We start from the raw sequence: 7,866 nt of genomic DNA on the forward strand, positions 1-7,866 counted from the left end.
TTGCCAAAAAGAGTAGTAGGCCTGAGGATTGGGAGGATTTTAGAATTCAGCGAAGGAGGACCAAGGAAATGATAAACAAGGAGAAAATAGAATTTGAGCGTAAACTAGCAAGAGACATAAAAAGATTGTTAAAGCTTCTATAGGTATGTAAAAAGGAAGAGATTAGTGAAGGTAAATGTGGGTTCCTTACAGGCAGGGACAAGAGAAATTATAATGGAGAATAAGAAAATGGCACAGACATTAAACAAATACTTTATATCTGTCTTCACGGAAGAAGACACAAAACACATTCTGGAAATAATGGGGAACCAGGGGTCTAGTGAGAATGAGTAACTTAAAAAAATTAATATTAGTAAAGAAATAGGACTGGAGAAATTAATGGGACTAAAAGCCAACAAATCCCCTGGACCTGATGGCCTACATCCTAGGGTTTTAAAAGAGGTGGCCTCAGAGATAGTGGATGCATTAGTTTTGTTCTTCCAGAATTCCCTAGATTCTAGAACGGTCCTGCAGACTGGAGGCTACCCAATGTAACCCCGCTATTCAAGAAAGGAGGGAGAGAGAAAACAGGGAACTATAGACCAGTTAGCCTGACATCAGTAGTAGGAAAAATGCTAGGATCTATTATTAGGGCACTTAGAAAATCATAATATGATTGGGCAGAGCCAATACAGATTTATGAAAGGGAAATTGTGTTTGACAAATCTGTTAGAATTTTTTGAGGTTGTAACCAACAGGGTAGATAAGGGGGGACCAGTGGATGTAGTGTATTTGAATTTTCAAAAATCATTCGATAAGGTGCCACACAAGAGGTTATTACACAAGATTAGGGCTCATGGGATTGGAGGTAATATATTAGCATGGATTGAGGATTAGTTAACGGACAGAAAACAAAAAATAGGAATAAATGGGTCATTTTTGGGTTGGGAGGCTGTAACTAGTGGAGTACCGCAAGGATCAATGTTTGGACCTCAGCTATTTACAATCTATATCAATGACTTTGATGAGGGGACAGGGTGTAATATATCCAAGTTTGCTGACAATACAAAGCTATGTGGGAAAGTATGTTGTGAGGACACAAAGAGGCTGCAAAGGGATACAGACAGGTTAAGTGAACGGGCAAGAACTTGTCAGATTAAATATAATGTGGAGAAATGTGAAGTTATCCACTTTGATAGGAAAACTAGAAAAGCCAAATATTTTTTAAATGGTGAGAGGTTGGGAAATGTTGGTATTAAGAGGGACCTGGGTGTCCTGTACACGAATCACAGAAAGTTAACATGCAGGTACAACAAGCAATTAGGAAAGCAAATGGTATGTTAGCCTTTATTACAAGAGGATTTGAGTATAAGAGTAAAGACGTATTACTACAATTATATAGGGCCCTGGTGAGACCACACCTGGAGTATTGTGTACAGTTTTGGTCTCCTTACCTAAGGAAGGATATACTTGCCTTACATGGAGTACAACGAATGTTCATTAGACTGATTCCTGGGGTGGGGGGATTTTCCTGAGGAGAGATTGAGTGGACTAGGCCTGTATTCCCTAGAGTTTAGAAGAATGAGAGGTGATTTTATTGAAACATACAAAATCCTTATTTAGCTTGACAGGGTAGATGCTGGGAGGATGTTTCCCGTGGCTGGGGAGTTTAGAACCAGGAGTCACAGTCTCAGAATAAGGGATCGGCCATTCAGGACTGAGATGAGGAGACATTTCTTCTCTCAGGGGGTGGAGAATCTTTGGAATTCTCTACCCCAGCGGGCTGTGGAGGCTCAGTCGTTGAGTATATTCAAGGCAGAGATTCATAGATTTTTGGATACTAAGGGAACCAATGGATATGAGGATAGAGCGAGAAGGTGACCTTGAGATCGAAGATCAGCCATGATCTTATTGAATGGCGGAGCAGGCTCAAAGGGCCAAATAGCCGACTCCTGCTCCTATTTCATATGTTCTTATGTCAGCCGTGGCTCAGTGGTAGCACTCTCATCTCGGAGTCAGATAGTTGTGAGTTCAAATCCCACTCCAGAGATTGAGCTTATAATCTCGGCCAACACTCTCATGCAGTACTGAAGGAGTACTACACTGTCGCAGGTACCGCCCTTCAGATGAAATGTTAAACCAAAGCCCCATTTGACCTCTCAGGTGGATGTAAAAGATCCCATGGAACTTCTACCAGATGTCAGGCTGATATCCTTGCTCTCACTCGGTATATGCTGTCGAAGAAGCCTTGGCGAGTTGCTGCAGTGCATCTTGTAGATAGTACACACTGCAGCCACGGTGCGCCGGTGGTGGAGGGAGTGAATGTTTAAGGTGGTGGATGGGGTGCCAATCAATCGGGCTGCTTTGTCCTGGATGGTGTCGAGCTTCTTGAGTTTTGTTGGAGCTGCACTCATCCAAGCAAGTGGAGAGTATTCCATCACACTCCTGACTTGTGCCTTGGAGATGGTGGAAAGTCGGGAGGTGAGACACTCGCCGCAGAATACCTAGACTTTGACCTGCTCTTGTTGCCACAGTATTTATGTGGCTGGTCCAGTTAAGTTTCTGGTCAATGGTGACCCCCAGGATACTGATGGTGGGGGAGTCGGTGATGGTAATGCCAGTTGGCACAGATCGAGGGGGCCATGTGGCGTGGGATTAAGTCCACGTTAAGCCTAATTACAGAGAGCACCAGAACTCAGCTCACTTTTCAGACTTAATAACCACTAAAGGTAGGAATTGCTCAATCTCTTTTTAACTTGGCAAGATTCGAACGTAAGAGGTCCCAGAGGTGAAAAAACAGTACCAGAAATCATTTTTTTTCCCCTTTGAAAATCGCACGACTGTCTGTGTTCATTATGTCTGAGGTTTTACTCACAATGCCACAAACGCCTTCAGAGACAAAAGATTTAAAGTCATTTCTCATTTCTTTAAAACCGTTCTCTCTGGAGACCCTTGCAGTGCTGTGTGCCAAACGCCTCAGAGAAAGCAAACCTAGCAGGTGGTGTCATTCCTAACCTATAAAAAAAAAAGATCTTGTATTATGAATCAGGCCCATTAAAAGTCTCCAAATTCTAAAACGTTGGCAGGACATTGGCAGTAAACACAGCTGTCACCAGCCTGTGCTTTATAACTGGGACAAGAGAGTTCTTATCACTCTGAGCTGTTCTCAAATCAGCAGTTTCACTGCCTCCGGGACTTTATCGGCAGAAAATAAAGTGCAGCAAGTCGCACAGCGTGTGTGGAGGTTCTCAGGGTGCTGAACGTGATGTGCCATTGCACCCAGCCACTTAGCCCATTCCCCACTGTTAGGGTACATTTTTCTTATTCGTTCCCACTCCCATTGGGTAACCTTGCATATCGGAAATTCAGGCACATGCCCGAAATTTCTGTTCAGCTTTGCCAGTGGGCGAGGTGCCCTGTTGGCAGTGCAGTCCTCAGAAAATGACTCCCATGGTACCATTTTTCGTAGCTGCTCAGTATTTATCCTATTTGACATTGGGACTGTAATCTGAAGATGCAGGGATATGATGTCAGCTTCTCAAGCAGTGTACTCCTGGGTTCTCAGTTTGTAGCGGGTGTGGGATTATTAGTGCTGTGGTTTGGGCCACTCCTGCTCTAATAGAATCATACAGCACAAAAGGAGGCCATTCGGCCCGTCGTGCCTGTGCCGGTTCTTTGAAAGAGCTATCCAATTAGTCCCAGTACACTGCTCTTACCCCATAGCCCAGAAATTTTTTCCTTTTCAAGTATATATCCAATTGCCTTTTGAAAGTTACTATTGAATCTGCTTCCACCGCGCTTTCAGGCAGGGCATTCCAGATCATAACAACTCGCTGCGTAAAAATATATTCTCCTCATCTCCCACCAACTTCCCCCCCCAACCCCTGCCCCGGTTCTTTTGCCAATTACCTTAAATCTGCGTTCTCTGGTTACTGGCCCTCCTGCCAGCGGAAACAGTTTCTCCCCATTTCCATCCCCCGGAGTCGAGGATCACTTGCTCCCACTCCAATATTGTGGATTCTAAGGTGACTAATGAGTCCTATGTGGGATCTACAGACTCTGCCACAGGTGGGGCTGGTGGTGGTTGAAGGGACGAGTGGGTCGAGTGCTTGGTTTTGTAGTGTCCGAGTATAAATAATACATGGACTGCAGGAGAACAATAATAACAGGTATTTACTGAACAGAGGGTACTCTTTTATTTGGACCCAAAAAGAAAAAACCCAATTCAACTGTAAATAAACAAAAGTTCAACTAAAGCTTAACAAATCAAATTAAAATTTGGTTTTCTGTGTTGATGATGCACTCCAGTCCCCGCGGCGCCCATCGGTCGCGGAAATACTCAAGCGCACCGGCGGACACCGCGTGCTCCATCTCCAGGGCCACCCGGGCGCGAACATGGCCGCGGAAGAGATGCAGGCAATCCGGCTGGATGACCCCCTCGACCGCCCGCTGCCCGGACCAATTGATGGCTCTTTTAGCCAGGCCCAGGAGCAGGCCCACAAGGAGGTCCTCCAACCTGTCCGCTCCCCTCCGCACCGGGTGACCGTAGATCAAGAGCGTGGGACTGAAGTGCAACCAAAAATCGAGGAGCAGCCCCTTCAAGTAGTGAAAGAGGGGCTGCAACCTCTCACAATCCATATAAACGTGAAACACGGACTCCTCCAGGCCGCAAAAAATGCAGGCGGCCTGGGAGTCCGTGAACCTACTTAAAACCTTATTGCACGGGACCGCTCCGTGCAACACCCTCCAGGCCAAGTCCCCGATGGAACAAGGGAGGACTCCCGCATAGAGAGCCCTCCATTGGGGACCTCCGCTACCGCCGGTCGGCAAAACGCCATGCCAAGGCGTGTCCGGACGGTAGACGAAGATGGCAAAGTGGAGAGTGTGCAGGAGCGGCCCGTACAGGAAACCCCTCCGCGCGGAATGAAAAGGCACGGAGGGTATTTCCTCGAGACGGCTCAAGTTGTGAGGCGCCGGTTCCCGAGGGGAGTTTCGGGGCCGGGCGCCGATGAGGAATTCCGTCCGAACGGGGGTAAGCTCGGACGGGATCGCCCCACGTGCTTGAGCCGCCTCGATACACCTAGTGGAGTCGGGGCCCAGTGCCGCTTTTACCGATTCGATGGTTTCGACCGCGAGCTGGACGTTGGCCCAGGACAGGTGCCGCGCCAGCTCCTCCGGCGCCATCCAGCCCGCTCCTCCGCCATCGAGCAGGTCCCCGACTCTGGTCACCTTGCCAGCCACAGCCCTACCCTCCGCCAGCCGCCCGAACCCGTGTTCGTGGAGGTGCGGATTCCTGAGCAGCGGCTCCCGAAGGAGAGCCGCCGCTCCTGACGGGGGAGAGCTCCGCCTGGAAGCGACGTAGTTCCAAACCCATAGTAGTTCCTGGTAGAAGACAGGCAGCTCCCGCAGGCCGGCACGCCTGCTGCCCACTTTCGCAAACAGGAGCTGCGTGTCGTAATTGAGGCCATGCAGCTGGCGGAAGAAAAACGTCGCCAGCGCACACCATCTCGGAGGATTCTCGACGTACAGGTATCTCTGCAGCGTCTGAAGACGGAAAGTCGCAGCCTGGGTGCGAAGGCACACCAGCGCCTGACCGCCCTCCCTAAGCGGGAGACACAGAACCGCGGCAGAGACCCAGTGCTTCCTTTTGTCCCAGAAGAAGTCGATGAGCTTCTTCTGAATCTTGGCGACAAACGCAGGGGGAGGGATCAAAGTGACCAACCGGTACCACAACATGGCGGCCACCAGCTGGTTTATGACCAGCGCTCGACCCCTGTAGGACAACACTCGGAGCAGTCCTGTCCAGCGTCCTAGGCGAGCGGTGACTTTGGCCTCCAGCTCTTGCCAGTTCGCCGGCCAAGCGTCCTCGGCAGGGCTAAGGTAGACTCCCAAATAGAGGAGGTGCGTGGTGCTCCAGGCGAAAGGCCTGAACTCCTCCGGCAGGGAGTCCACCCGCCACTGACCCACCAGGAGTCCGGAACATTTCTCCCAGTTGATCTTGGCGGAGGATGCGTCCGAGTAAATCTGCTGGCATTCCCGCATCCTCCGCAAGTCAGCGGGATCCGTGACCGTGAGGAGCACGTCATCGGCGTAAGCCGAGAGGACCACCTCCACGCCCGGCCCTTGCAGAGCCAGTCCCGTCAACCTCTTCCGCAAGAGGCGCAGGAAAGGCTCCACGCAAATGGCATATAACTGACCGGACATGGGGCATCCCTGACGCACCCCCCTCCCGAAGCGAAGGGGCGCCGTCAAGGACCCGTTAACTTTAATCAGACAATCCGCGGCGGCGTGCAGAAGTCGGATCCGGGCGACGAAATGCGTCCCGAACCCGAATGCGCGCAGAGTCCCGAAGAGATACTCGTGATCCACCCTGTCGAACGCCTTCTCCTGATCCAGGGAAAGGAAGGCGACCGACAGACCAGCCCTCTGGGAGTGGTGGACCAGGTGCCGGACCAGATGGATGTTATCGTGGATGGTCCGGCCCGGGACCGTGTGGGACTGGTCGGGGTGGATCATGTGGGCCAGCACGGTGCCAAGGCGAGCAGACATGGCCCTGGCAAAGATTTTATAGTCCGTGCTGAGGAGGGAGACCGGGCGCCAGTTCTTAAGGAGGCGGAGATCGCCCTTCTTAGGCAGCAGGACAATGACCGCCCTGCGCCAAGAGAGGGGCATCTCCCCGGTCGCCAAACTTTCCCCCAGGACCCGCGCGTAGTCGCCCCCCAAGACGTCCCAGAACGCCCTGTGGAACTCCACGGTCAGCCCGTCCAGCCCCGGGGACTTTCCCCTAGAGAGCTGGCGGAGGGCGCCGGTCAGCTCCGCCAGACTTAGCGGAGCGTCCAATTTTTCGGCGCCCTCCGGGCCAACCTTCGTCAGGTCCTCCCACAAAACTCTGCGCGCATCCTCGCTGGACGGATCCGGAGAGAACAGAGCCCCGTAATAGGCGCGGGTCTCCGCGCTGATTCCCTCCGGATCCGAGACCAGAGATCCATCGTCGGCCAGCAGCCCCAAGAGCTGCTTGCGGACCCCCCGTCTTTTTTCCAGCGAGTAGAAGAAGGGGGAGCCGCGGTCCAGGTCCCGCAGGAGCTGGATCCGCGACCTCACGTACGCGCCTCGGGACCCGACGAGCTGCAGGTCCTTCAGCGCGCCCTTCTTCTCTTCGTACACCTTCCGCAGGGCCGGGTCCTCGACGACCTGACCGAGACGGGACTCCAGGTCGAGCACCTCCTTCTCCAACCGCCCGACCCGGGCCTCCCGCCTCTTGGTCGACCCCTTCGCGTACTCCTGACAGAAGAGACGGATGTGAGCCTTGCCCACATCCCACCATAGCCTCAAGGAGGGGAAGCCCCCCTGCTTCCTTCTCCAGTCGGCCCAGAATCGACGAAACGAATCCCGGAACCGTGCGTCCTCCAGCAGCAGGTTGTTAAAATGCCAGTACATGGACCCCCCCCGCGCGCGCAGCGGAGCGAGCTCCGCCCACACCAGCTGGTGGTCCGTGCACGGCACCGGCCGCATGGAAGCTGCCGGAACGCAGGAGACGAACGCCCGGGAAATGTAGAGGCGGTCGATTCTGGACCTTCCTCCCCCAGACCTCACGCTAGTGAAGGCGCTGGAGTCGGGGTGGAGATTTCGCCAGACGTCCACCAAGTCGAAGGACCCAACCAGGTCCCTCAACTTCTCCATCGCTGCCGGGCTTCGCGGGGGACCCGAACGGTCCCTCGCCTCGAGGGTGCAGTTAAAATCCCCCCCGAGGATGACGCACTCGCCCACGTCGATGGAGCCCAAGAGAGCGGACACTTCTTCGAAGAAGCGCACTTGCTGCGCACTGGTCTGAGGGGCGTACACGTTCACTAGATGGAGCGGCACGCCCCCCAGGCGAACAGTGACATG

The sequence above is a fragment of the Somniosus microcephalus genome, chromosome 25, assembly GCF_052327205.1.
Source record: "Somniosus microcephalus isolate GS21.2 chromosome 25, FLI_Smic_1.0, whole genome shotgun sequence".
NCBI classification, from domain to species: domain Eukaryota; kingdom Metazoa; phylum Chordata; class Chondrichthyes; order Squaliformes; family Somniosidae; genus Somniosus; species Somniosus microcephalus.